This window comes from Saimiri boliviensis, chromosome 1 (genome assembly GCF_048565385.1).
Source record: "Saimiri boliviensis isolate mSaiBol1 chromosome 1, mSaiBol1.pri, whole genome shotgun sequence".
NCBI classification, from domain to species: Eukaryota; Metazoa; Chordata; class Mammalia; order Primates; family Cebidae; genus Saimiri; species Saimiri boliviensis.
In genome coordinates, this window is record NC_133449.1 from 201,331,905 (window position 1) to 201,346,440 (window position 14,536).

The window sequence follows — 14,536 nt, forward strand, 5'->3', positions numbered from 1 at the left end:
AAAAAAAAAATGAAGAAAGTTAGAGAAAAAAAAGAATAAAAATTATCTTCACTACATGCAAACTGAATTACTACTGTTTTATGTTATTTCACACATTTTATAAATAACAAAATGTTATTGAACATACACTATGTGCTTAGCTTTATGCAAGGTACTGTTGATTTGCCAATCCTTATTACAAAGGCTGCCATGAAGGAGGTATGTAGGATATGGTAAATAAAGGTGAAAGTAAATAGTGAATAAAGGTCAAAGCAAAACACAAAAAATACAGATATATGATCCTTTTCATCTTCAAGAGGCTTATACCAAATTAAAACAACAGTGCACATAAAACTAAAACCAAGAATCCAAGAAAGTTTGTAAATAATATTAAATTTTGAGGTCTGTGTTTGAGATGTCAACAAAGACAAGGGTAGTCAGAGGAAGCTTTCTGGAGAAGACAAACCTTAAAACATGGGACATGTCTGAAAAAGTATAAGCAAGGTAAGAACAGATAATAGTTCCTTCCTCTCACCATTTTTTCCTTCACTCTTTCCTTTCATTCAATGAATATTATTAGCTGAACACTGCTAGGAACTGTGCTAAATATTGGGAATTCAGTATTTGGCAAAACGGTCCTTGACATACAGCCTTAAAACTGGAATATTGAGTGAATATATGGAAAGAACAAAGTTACATAGGGAAGCAACTAGATAAGCTTTGTCTAAAGACAGCAACTTTTGAGAAAGTTAAAGAAATAGGTCTGTTTAGGTAGGGCAGTTTTAGGTGCTGAATGACTTGAAAATCAAGCAGAGAAATTTAGACTTCAAGAGGAAGAAGTCTGAGAAATACTGATAATGTTATAAGTTAAAATATTTCATGGTTCCCATCATTCAGAAAACATTTACAGATTGCCAGTATAAGTGAATGACTATATAAATAAATGAAAATCTTAAGCAGATCTTAAACTTCTGATGTAAATCACACAAATATTTCTTGTCAATCTAGATTCAGAAAATAAACTGTTCAAGATATTTACTAATTTCTGCCCTCTTTCCAAAGAAGTCCTCCAAATGAACCCTCTCCGCAGAAACAGATCTTAAGTTGAGAATTTCTGATGGCAGGCTCCCTTCTGTTGCCATTCTGCTTAGGCTCAGCAATAATTTGAGTATTCCTTTCTTAAGAATCTCAGTACCCAAGACCAAAGAGCAGAGAGAAAAAAAAGATGAGGGTTTTTGCAAAGAGGGACAATTTCAGACCCTCAGACCATGCCAAGGAAGAACAACAGAATGAGGAATAGAATTCTCTTGGTTTCTCATCATCCCTCCAATTCTGATGCTCAGGAACTACAATGACATGGTACAAACAGAAACAAACCTTCTGGCAGATTTATATGTCTCTACTATCAATAAATTCTAGTGTTCAGAAATACTAGAATCACCACTGACTTCTAGGGAGCAACACATTAATTATTTCAAAGAGTTTAATTCTGTACCCATAGCCCATTCACTGGCTCTTGCATATGAGGATATTAATAACTGTCCAAGTTATTAACACAGTGTTGCCCAGATAATCTATTTCACTTTATAACATAAAGAACTTCTCAATAAGAAAATAATCTTTTCTCCTGAGTATCTCTCCTAACCCCTGTCAGTTCTCACTGGAAACATGTTCTAAAACTAGAGTGGCAGGAGGGAAGCAAACACATTAATTCAGTTCTCGCCTAAGGAAAAAAAAAAAAACTGTTTAATCACTAAAGTAGTAGTTTTTCAAACTTTTTAACTATAACCCACAAAATAATATATTTTATGTCATGAACCAGTAAATAATCATATACGTATTTATATAACTTTAATATAAAATGATCATTCTTACTATGAGGTATGCCCTGTGGTTTTTCAGAAACTCTAATCCACTTGAATTTTAAATGAATTTTTTAAATGTTTCTCAGAATCCAGTAAAAATAATCCCTAGAGATTTATCTCACTCTACATGACATTTGGAACAATTTTATTAACTTAGCAATTAATAAAATGACTTCAGTAATACTAACCATGAATGATTCTTAATGTTCTTAGGAACATATCCTCCCTATGATCAGTTAGTATAATAATTTTTTATAAAATAATTGCTTTTTTATCCATGATTACTACTTAGCATTCTTCTTACAGAAATATGTTTCATTAAAAGTCCCCAAAAGTCAATGCAATTGGTTGGGTGTGGTGGCTCACATGTAATCCCAACACTTTGGGAGGCTGAGGCAGACAGATTACTTGAGGTCAGGAGTTCAAGACCAGCCTGGCCAACACAGTGAAACCCTGTCCCTACTAAAAATACAAAAAATTTAGCCAGGTGTAGTGGAGCGTGCCTGTGGTCCCAGCTACTGGGGACACTAAGGCAGAAGAATCACTTTAAGAGGCAGAAGTTACAGTGAACCAAGATCGAACCATTGCACTCCAGCCTGCGGGAGAGAGTGAGGCTCTCAAAAAAGAAAAGTCAAAGCAACTGACGTATTTATGGCCAGCCCCAAAGCCTTCCATCTAAAAATGATCACCCCTTTTTCCTCCCCACCCACACAAGTTAGGAGGAAGATCCTATATGAAGCTGACACCTAAGATCTAAGGTACATACCTGACCATATGGGAACCAGTATTTTGACTAGAAGCTAAGTCATATTCACTACTGAATAAGGGTAAAAGTTCACTAACTCCTGCTACAGAAGCTGCCAGAGCAGCCCTGGTACTGTCCTTTCTGAGGCCCATGTCAAGGTTTTCAGGTCTTGGTCTATTTGGTTTTTTACTCACCATTTTTTAGCTAAAGTTTCTGTTTACTACTTTAAATTGAACAAATCAATCCTGACAAGAGTTCAAAAGGTCATGTACAATTATTGTGATAAATTAATTCCAAGTAAAAAAGACACTTTCTACAGTCCATATGTTCATAATAATAAATCAAGTGTCCCCGGGCAAGATGGCCAAATAGGAACAGCTCCAGTGCTCAGCTCCCAGAGAGATCTATGCAGAAGGCGGGTGATATCCACATTTCCAACTGAGGTACCTGGTTCATCTCATTGGAACTGGTTGGACAGCCCAAGGAGGGTGAGCGGAAGCAGGGTGGGGCATCACCTCACCAGGGAAGGGAAAGGCGCCAGGAAACCCCCTCTCTCCCAGCCAAGGGAAGCCGTTAGGGAATTCTTATTTAAAAATCTCAATAGCCCTGCACTCTGGCCCAGATATTCCGCTTTTCCCACAGTCTTCAAAACCCGCAGACCATGAGATTCCCTCCGGTACCTACACAACCACCAGGACCCTGGTTTCTGGCACACAACTAGGTGGCTGTTTAGGCAGAAACTGAGCTAGCCCCAGCAGTTTTTTTGTTCATGCCCCGGTGGCGCATGGAAAGCCAGCAAGACAGAACTGTTCACTCCCCTAAAAAAGGGAATGAAGCCAGGGAGTCAAGTAGTCTGGTCCCATTCCTATGGAAAACAGCAAGCTAAGATCCACTGGCTTGAAATTCTTGCAGCCAGCACAGTAGTCTGAGCTCCACCTGGGACATTTGAACTCGATGCAAGGAGAGGCATCCACCACTGCTGAGGCCCCACCATTGCTGTGGCTTGAGTAGGTAGGTAGTGTCAACCTCACAGTGTAAGCGAGGCTGCCGGTAAGTTTGAACTGGGCAGACCCCAACACACCTCAGTAGCTGCAGGCAGACTGTCTCACTAGATGTCCTGGCTGGGCAGGGCATCTCTGAAAAAAAGGCAGTAGCCCATCACAGACTTATGAATAAAGCCCCCACCTTCCTGGGACAGAGCACCTGGGAAAAGAGGCCCTTGTGGGTACAGCTTCAGCAGACCTAAATGTCCCTGCCTGGCAGCTCTGAAGAGAGTAGAGGATATCCCAATACAGCGTTCAAGCTCTGATAAGGGACAGACTGCCTCCTCAAGTGGATCCCTGAACCGTTTGTCCTGACTGGGAGATACCTCCCAGTACTGGCCAACAGGTACCTTGTACAGGAGAGCTCTGGCTGGCATCTGGCAGGTACCCCTCTGGGATGAAGCTACCAGAGGAAGGAACAGGCAGCAATCTTTGCTGATCTACAGCCTCCACTGGTGATTCCCAGGCAAGCAGGGTCTGGAGTGGAGCTCCAGCAAAATCCAGCAGACCTGCAGCAGAGGAGCCTGACTGGTAGAAGGAAAACTAACAAATAGAAAGAAACAGTCTCAACATCAACAAAAAGGACATCCACTCAGGGACCCCATTCAAAGGTCACCAACCTCAAAGACCAAAGGTAGACAAATCCATGTAGATGGGAAGAAACCAGCACAAAATGACTGAAAACTCCAAAAACCAGAACATCTATTCTCCTCCAAGGGATCACAGTTCCTCGCCAGCAAGGAAAAAAACTGGATGGAGAATGAGTTTAACGAACTGACAGAAGCAGGCTTCAGAAAATGAGTAATAACAAACTTCTCCGAGCTAAAGGAGCATGTTCTAACCCAATGCAAGGAAGTTAAGAAACTTGAGAAAAGGTAGATGAAATGCTAATGAGAATAACCAGTTTAGCGAAGAATATAAATGACCTGATGGAGCTGAAAAACACAGCACGAGAACTTCTTGAAGCATACACAAGTTTCAATAGCTGAATCAATCAAATGGAAGAAAGGATATCAGAGACTGAAGGTCAACTCAATGAAATAAAGCAAGAAGACAAGATTAGAGAAAAAAAGAGTAAAAAAGAAAAGAAAAAGGCCTCCAAGAAATATGGAATTACATGATAATACCAAACCTATGTTTGATTAGTGGACCTGAAAGTAAAGGGGAGAATGAAACCAAGTCAGAAAACACTCTTTAGGATATAACTCAGGAGAACTTCCCCAACCTAGCAAGACAGGCCAGCATTCAAATTCAGGAAACACAAAGACCATCACAAAGATGCTCCTCAAGAAGAACAACCCCAACACACATAATCATCAGATTCACCAAGGTTGAAATAAGGGAAAAAATGCTAAGGGCAGCCAGAGAGAAAGGTCAGGTTATCCACAAAGGGAAGCCCATCAGACTCACAGCAGATCTCTCAGTAGAAACCCTACAAGCCGGAAGAGAATGAGGGCCAATATTTAACATTCTTAAAGAAAAGAAAACCCAGAAATTCATATCCAGCCAAACTAACCTTCACAAGTGAAACAGAAAGAAAATCCTTTACAGGCAAGCAAATGCTGAGAGATTTTGTCACCACCAGGTCTGCCTTAGAAGAGGTCCTGAAAGAAGCACTAAACATGGAAAGGAACATCTGGTACCAGCCACAGCAAAAACATACCAAATTGTAAAGACCACTGATGCCAAGAAGAAACTACATCAACTAATGGGCAAAATATCCAGCTAGCATCATAATGGCAGGATCAAATTCACACCTAATAATATTAACATTAAATGTAGTGCGCTAAATGCCCCAATTAAGAGACACAGACTGGAAAAGTGGATGAAGAGTCAAGACCCATCAGTGTTCTGTATTCAGGAGACCCATCTCACATGCAAAGACACACATAGGCTCAAAATAAAGGGATGGAGGAATAGGAATATTTACCAAGCCAAAAAAATAAAAATAAAAAAGCAGGGTTTGCAATCGTAGTCTCTGATGAAACAGACTTTAAACCATCAAAGAAGGGCATTACATAATGGTAAAGGGATCAATGTAACAAGAGCTAACTATCCTAAATATATATGCACCCAATAAACAAGCACTCCGATTCACAAAACAAGTTCTTAGAAACCTACCAAAAGACTTAGACTCTCACACAATAATCATGGGAGACTTTTAACACCTCAATGTAAACATTAGACAGATCAACAAGACAGAAAATTAACAAGGTTATCCAGGACTTGAATTCAGCTCTGGACCAAGCAAATCTAATAGAAATCTACAGAACTCTCCACCCCAAATTGACAGAATATACATTCTTCGTGGCACCACATCACACCTATTCTAAAATCAACCACATAACTGGAAGTAAAACACTCCTCAGCAAATGAAAAGGAAAGGAAATCATAACAGTCTCTCAGACCACAGAGCAATCAAATTAGAACTCAGGACTAAGAAACACTCAAAATCACACATCTGCATGGGAACTGAACACCCTGCTCCTAATGACTACTGGATAAATAACTAAATGAAGGCAGAAATAAAGATATTCTTTGACCAATGAAAATGAAGACACAATGTATCAAAATCTCTGAGATACATTTAAAGTAGTGTCTAGAGGGAAATTTACAGCATTAAACGCCCTAAAGAGAAAGCAGGAAAAATCTAAAATCAACACCCTAACATCACAATTAAAAGAACTAGAGAAGCAAGAACAAACAAATTCAAAACCCAGCAGAAGACAAGAAATAACTGAGATCAGAGCAGAACTGAAAGAAACAGAGGCATGAAAAACCCTTCAAAAAAAAAAAAAAAATCAATGAATCCAGGAGCTAGTTTTTTGAAAAGATCAACAAAATAGACCACTAGCCAGACTAAAAAAGAAGAAAAGAGAGAAAAATCAAATAGATGCAATGAAAATGATAAAGGTGATATCACCACCAATCCCACAGAAATACAAACTATAATCAGAGAATACTATAAACACCCCTATGCAAATAAACCAGAAAATCTACAAGAAATGGATACATTCCTGGACACTTCTACCCACCCAACACTAAACCAGGAAGAGTTGAATCCCTGAATAGACCAATAACAGGGTCTGAAATTGAGGCAGCAATTAATAGCCTACAACCTCCCAAAAAAAGTCCAGGACCACACAGTTTCACAGCTGAATTCTACCAGAGATACAAAGAGAAGCTGGTACCATTCCTTCTGAAACTATTCCAAACAACAGGAAAAGAGGGAGTCCTCCCTAACTCATTTTATAAGGCCAACATCATCCTGATACCAAAGCCTGGCAGAGATGCAACTAAAAAAGAAAACTTCAGGCCAATATCTCTAATTAATATCAATGCAAAAATCCTCAATAAAACACCGGCAAATGGAATCCAACAGCACATCAAGAAGCTATCCATCATGACCAAGTCAGCTTCATCCCTGGGATGCAAGGCTGGTTCAACATGCACAAATCAATAAACGTAATCCATTACATAAACAGAACGAAAGACAAAACACACAATTATCTCAATAGATGCAGAGAGGCCTTCAACAAAATCCAACAGCCCTTTATGCTAAAAACTCTGAATAAACTAGGTATTGATAAAATGTATCTCAAAATAGTAAGAGCCATTTATGACAAACCCATGGTAATATCACACTGAATGGGCAAAAACTGGAAGCATTCCCTTTGAAAACTGGCACAAGATAAGGATGCCCTCTCTCACCAATCCTATTCAACATACTATTAGAAGTTCTGGCCAGGACAATCAGGCAAGATAAAGAAATAAAGCTTATTCAAATAGGGAAAGAATAAGTCAAATTTTCTCTATTTGCATACAATGTGATTGTGTATTTAGAAGACCCCATCTTCTGAGCCAAAATCTCCCTAAGCTAATAAGCAACTTCATCAAAGTCTCAGGATACAAAATCAATGTGTAAAAATCACAAGTATTCCTATATACCAATAACAGACAAACAGAGCCAAATCATGAGTGAACTCCCATTCACAATTGCTACAAATATAATAAAATACCTAGGAATACAACTAACAAGGGATGTGAAGGACATCTTCAAGGAGAACTACAAACCACCACTCAAGGAAATAAGAGAGGATACAAACAAATGGAAAAATATTCCATGCTCATGATTACAAAAATCAGTATCATGAAAATGGCCATACAGCCCAAAGTAATTTATAGATTCAATGCTATCCCCATCAAGCTACCATTGACTTTCTTCACAGAACTGGGGAAAAACCATCTTAAATTTCATATGAAACATTTTGGAAGACAGTGTGGCAATTTCTCAAGGATCTAGAACCAGAAATACCATTTAACCCAGCAATCCCAATACTGGCTATAAACCCAAAGAATTATAAATCATTATATTATAAAGACATATGCACACATATGTTACTGCAGCATATTCACAATAGCAACGACTTGGAACCAACCCAAATGCCCATCAATAATAGACTGGATAAAGAAAATGTGGCACATATACACCATGGAATACAATGCAGCCATAAAAAAAGATGAGTTAATGTCCTTTGCAGGGACATGGATGGAGCTGGAAACCATCATTCTCAGCAAACTAACACAAGAATAGAAAACCAAACAGCATATGTTCTCACTCATAAGTGGGTGTTGAACAATGAGAACACATAGACACAGGGAGGAGAACATCACACACTGAGGCCTGTCAGGGGTGAGGAGCTGAAGGAGGGATAGCATCAGGAGAAGTACCCAATGTACATGACAGGGTGATGGATGCAGCCAACCACTATGGCATGTGTATACATACCTATGTAAGAAACCTGGATGTTCTGCACATGTACCCCAGAACTTAACATACAATAAAAAATAAACAGACAAATAAAACATGTAGTTACCATGCAAGTGAATTTTGAGTATTGCGTTCTAAGATGTTACTTTTTACTGTCAGTTCAAAAGGTATAATCAGTTTACTGAATTTAAAATTTTGCCTCCATTTAAAAATTTTATTGTTATATTAACTATTATTCCTAGTTAATTCCCTAAATTTTTTTGTCTAACTTTAAAAGACAATCTCCACACATTTTCACTGAGACATTTAAACCATTTAAACCACCCATCTGTCCTCCTATTTGCATAGATATTTAAACTGCACACTATCCATTTGTCTTTCTAGCTGGTGTAAAATGATTTACTAAATACACAACACTCAACTCACTTAAGATTTTATGTGCCAAGAAAACATTAGAAAATTTACAAATTTCCCAGATACCTTTTTTTTAATTAAACATAATATATGACAAACAACTTGAAGCCAATAAAGCCAAAATTTAATCACCAACAGCTTATCAATGGTCATTAACAACAGTTACAAAAATATTTAATGCCTTTGGAAACATCCAATGCAGAATCCATTGTATTAAAATGATAATAATAATAAATTCTCAAAATCACTTTCAGGTTTAAAACCAGATTTGAGATTATGTTTTAACAGATTTGGGGGAAGAATACTCCACAGCTCACATACACTTCTACATTTGGTTATAAGGAATACTTATGCATGCATATTATCAATCAATCTTTCTCTCTCTCCCTTACAGGTATAAACAAAGAGTTTTAAAAACACCCTCACTTACCATGATTTGGAAAGGGATTCTATGCTACTTTGTACTGATTTGTTTTAAACAAATGTTTAGGGTGCAATACACGATATGTAAGTCAATTCCAGAATTGTTAATACCATACAAAAACCAATGTTACAAATAAAAATTTTTAAATTGCTTTTACTTAACAAAATTATTGCAAAAAATAACCTAATGCAATTAGATTTAGTTCAAAATATTTCAGATCACTAATATACTTTCTTAACTTCTAAATAAATACATATGATCTTAAAACTAATGTGAAGTACATAGAATGAAAAAAATCTTATTTTTCATTCAACAAACACAGAATCCTATCTTTGCTGCTGTGTGCTTTTTTCCTTTTTTTCTGTAAGGATGACAGGCACTGGAGCAGGGCATGGAGTTTCTACATGTCAATCAACAAGGAGGAAAACATCCAATTTTTCCTCCTCCACGTAAGAAAATTCACAGAGATTAAATTATAATTCTTTTGCCACAACTTGTTGAAAAATCTATTTAATGTTTTGTAATAAAAGAATACATAAACAACATGTCATTATAAACAATACAGAAACGATATTATGAAGCTAACAAAACTCATTTACGTATGTCTGACATTTACAGGAGAAAGGCTAGACTACTCATTAAGCTAGTCTAAAAAGTCATTTTTTACTATAAACTTCTGAAGTGTTTGCCATTTGTGAAATATTATGGTAGAAAGCCTGCTGATAATAAATAAGAACTGATTATTTTCTAAAAATAAAGTGCCTACAAGCAGACTCTGCTTTGATTTAGATAACTAAACATTCTACCATCTTGTAATTTTCCTTTCTTTTACAACATTCCTCATTAATATAGTTTGGCTCTGTGTCTTCACCCAAATCTCATCTGGAATTGTAATCCCTATAATCCCCATATGTCAAAGGAAGGACCAGGTGGGAGGTGACTGGATCATAAAGGGGTTTTTTTGCCCCATGTTGTTCTTGTGGTAGTGAGTTCTCACAAGATCTGATTGTTTTATAAGGCAGTTTTCCCTGCCGTTGCTCAGTCTCTTGCCTGCCTCCATGAATTCGTGCCTCTTCCCCTTCCACCATGTTTGTAAGTTTCCTGAGGCCTCCCCAAATGTGGAACTGTGAGCCAATTAAACTTATTTTCCTTATAAATTACCCAGTAATTATATGTCTTTTTAGCAGCGTGAAAAGAGACTAATACACTCATCAACTTCACAGTTTTACTTATTACTCTACAACTGCTAATCTAGGCACACTGAGTATGAAGAGAATGAGCAGGAATTCACCTTAACTTATAGTTACCTGGGTCAAATGTATACACATGTTTTTTTCACATGGAAGTTAAATTCAAGTGTGATATATAGAAACAATGAAGGAGGTACCTTTATTACTCACTGTGGTTCTAACAAGAACAATATTAAATAGTCAATTTTAGTCTCAGCTTTTCCTTTGACTAGCTGTGCAGCCCCAAGCAAATCATTTAATCTAAATTTTAGTTTCTAAGTTTTAAACATAGAAGTTAAATTATCTGCCCTGTTTAATTCACTGGGTTTTGATGGAGATCAAATGGCAGAGAACTGACAAAATGCAGTAATAGCAAAGGCCAAATAAAGACAGCATTTGGAAAGACAACAACAATTAAAAAAAAAAAAAACCTTTGTATTTATATGCTCCTATACAAGCATTAAAAAAATAACAGGTATGGCTCGGTGCATTGGTTCATGCCTGTAATTGCAGCACATTGAAAGGCCAAGGTAGGCAGATCATAAGATCAGGAGTTCAAGACCAGCCTGGCCAATATGGTGAAACCCCATCTCTACTAAAGAACACAAAAATTAGTCAAGCGTGATGGTGCGCACCTGCAGAACCAGCTACTCAGCAGGCTGAGCAAGAAAACTGCTGCAATCCAGGAGGCAGAGGTTACAGTGAGCCAAGATTGTGCCACTGCACTTGAGCCTGGGTAACAAAGCGAGACTCCATCCCCAAAAATAATAATAATAATAATAATAATAATAATAATATGTATATACATATTTTGGTACTTCTAATAAATTTCCTGGTATAAGAAATTTTGATTTATCAAGAAAAATGTATTAAACATTTTATGGGTTTTGAACTGTTTAGAGATTTGAAATAGTGATACTGTATTTTAAAAATCAATACAAAACACCTTTAAAGAGCAAGTTCTCAAACTCTGTGTAATATAATTTCCTTGCATGTAGTGATTGCTACATTCAACCTACCCATAGTCTTTTAACAACCTGTAAATTGAATGATGTACCATGTCCAAATCTACATTCCATAATTTAACAAAACTGTGAATGAGGGAATTCTGGGTAGCTGGGATGGTGGCAGCAGTGTAATTCTGAATCTCCCACATATCACCCAAAAATATAATAAAGAACAAAATGAAAAACATAACTGTGGGGAGAGAAAATCCATAAGCAGAGAAAATCCAAATTTTAAATTGGCTATTAGTAGAAAAGTAAACATCACATCTCTACAAATGATCTTTCCCTCTCCCATAGCAAGCCTTTATGAAGACCAAAGACTGTTGTGTTGGTGGGGGTGGGTGTTGGGGGATGAGGCAGGGGCGGGTTTGAAGACAACCTCAGCAGCATGCTTAAGTCTGATCTGAAAACAACCATTAGAAAATGAAGGTCTGCTCTACATGTCAAAATACTGAAAAAGTGCAGTGATAGATCACAGCAGCGACAGCAGTGTCAGAGTTAAAGAAAGGAACTGAGATACTATTTCTCATCTACCAAATTGAGAAACACTATTGGTGAGGACGTGGAGAAAAATGCATTCATACATTTCTGGTGGAAATGCAAATTGGTATACTCCTTATAGAAGGAAATTTGGCAATATCTAACAAAATCACATATAAGTATACCTTTTAACCCAGCAATCACATTCCTTATAATGTATTTCTCACTTCCACGGATTCATTCCTCCAATCACACACACAAACGCACACACATACAAAACACATACATAAGGTTATTTATAGTAGCAGTGTATCTAATTAGAAAAATCAGAAATAACCTATATGTCCACAGGTAGGAAAGGGCTTAAATAATCTTAAAATGGCATGCAGCTGTTGAAAACAATGAAAAAACTAGAAAGAGACTATGAGAACGGAAAAAGAAAATGAAAACATCTATCTACCAACTTGAATGTTGTGATTTTCAGGATGCATTAGCAATGGAGAAGCAAAGGAAAAAGAGTATTATATGATGGCATTGTTGTGTAAGAAAGAGAGGGAAATAAAAACAAAAGAGTTCTCTCTATGGTTTTGAACAGTGTTAACTCTTGGAATCACTAAAGTTTCACTCAGAAGTAAATAAACAAAATCAACAAGGATCAAAGGGAGAGGGGAAATTAAAATGAGATACAACAGAAACAAATGAACCAAACTGTATTTCCAGTGAATAACACTAACCACACTAAAGTAGGGAAGAAAAAACTAAGTAACTTTGGAAAACAGTATTTGATTACAATAGAATGCTAAAGACAAAAAAAGCTTTAAACCAATACCAAACTGTAGTTTTTAAGTTTCATTTTTCAGAGGCATGAGTTGGCAATACTGAAATTACTTTCTATGTATTCTAGCATTTGAGCAAGTAAGTAAAATATTGTGAATAACAGAGGCTAGGTTTCCACTCTCAGAGAAAGCAGTTGCAAATACATAAATAGGAAAAGAAGGAATGAACTTTATAGTATTGGATTGGAAATTGAGGTCTCAATGTGAATCCCTCAGTCTTTCCCTAGATAGACCAACAGATAACAGAAAAGGCACAGGTGTACTTGAGTCTGTGCATGTTGCTAATTTTCTGTCTCTGTCAATTAAAAGGACCTAAAACAAGATGCTGCACTAGCAATGAGCACACCAATGTGTGCTCCAATTGATTTCCACATACAATTCTCCAATTAAAGGAACTAGGGTTTCATAGAGAAACAGAACCTAAAGTAGAAAAAGTGTAAGATAAGCCAGAAAATACGTACTCAATGAATGACAGAAATGTGTCAAAAGGACAGAGGAGCCAGTTTCAAGTGGCTCCTACTGGCCAAATCAGAGCATGATAGTATATAATAATGATAGTAGATCATAATCTATGAATAAAAATCAGAATATGTGAGTTCATTCTAATACATTAAATTAATACATAAATTTATAAAATAAACTGGAGAGAGAGAAAAGCCCTTCTTTACATTAAAAACAAATTAATAAATGTAAAAACAATAATGAAATTAGAAAATTACTATTTCACAATTGCCATAATAATAAATGATTTTGGCAAGAACCACTGATAGACATAAAAACTAGTGAGTGAAAATCTGAAGGTTAACACCATATTTACATAGTGTCAATGTTTTCCCTACAACACTTAGTAACTACAAAGGAAAATGAAATTGTAACTTTAGTGTGGAGATATCAAGCAAATACCACCTTACTCCAATGTTCAAATTAATATGCAATAATGGGATGAACTGACATCATGGACCTGATATAAAGCACCAATAACAGAACATCATTTCTATGGTATTCCAATGAAAAATAAACCACAAATATGCAGAAGAACAAATCAAGGAATACTCCACAAAATAACTGTCCTATACTACTCAAAATGTCAATGTTTTGTGAACCATAAAGACTATTAACTGTTCCAGTGTAAAGGCAACTAAAAAAATATAACAACTGAATAAATGTACATTTACATTTTTATATTTATGCATACATATATGTGCACCACATACAAAGACAGAAAAGCATAAAGCACATGTGGTAAAATGTGAACATTTGGGAAACATGGGTGAATGGTATAAGGGAATTCTTTGTACTATTCCTTCAGCATTTCTGCAGGACTGAAATGATGGTAAAAATATAGTTAACAGAAAGCTGTGAAAATTGGATCAAAATTTAAAAGTATCGGAATATTCATTATATCTAAAGAACTGGTATTATTTAGCCTACAGATAAGAAACATCAACAATTCGTTCCTTAAATATCAAAACACTGATTTCCTAGTTCAGAAAAGAAAATTTAGTTTTAATTTGCATGCCTCCTAGCAGGTATGTTTCCACCATAAGTAATATTAACAGACAAATAAGCCATACTATTAAAAAAAAAAAAAAGATTTAATTCTACTTTAGAAGACCAGTCAAGTGTGAGGAAGAAAAACATTTACAGAAAATTTAGGGCATTCATCCTTTAAATGTTTATCCACAATCCATGCATGGTGTTCTAGGTTATGTGAGGGAGGCATAGTTATAGCGTCTTCCTAAA

General features: G+C 36.4%; 1 protein-coding gene and 1 pseudogene across 8 annotated transcripts in view; both read right to left on the bottom strand.

Annotated features, from left to right (window-relative positions):
• FER (FER tyrosine kinase) overlaps positions 1 to 14,536 on the bottom strand; it is a 505,234-nt gene that overhangs the window by 353,992 nt on the left and 136,706 nt on the right. The gene's annotated exons all lie outside the window — the stretch shown is intronic.
• LOC141580648 (flotillin-1 pseudogene) overlaps positions 1 to 14,536 on the bottom strand; it is a 30,302-nt pseudogene continuing 15,766 nt past the window's right edge.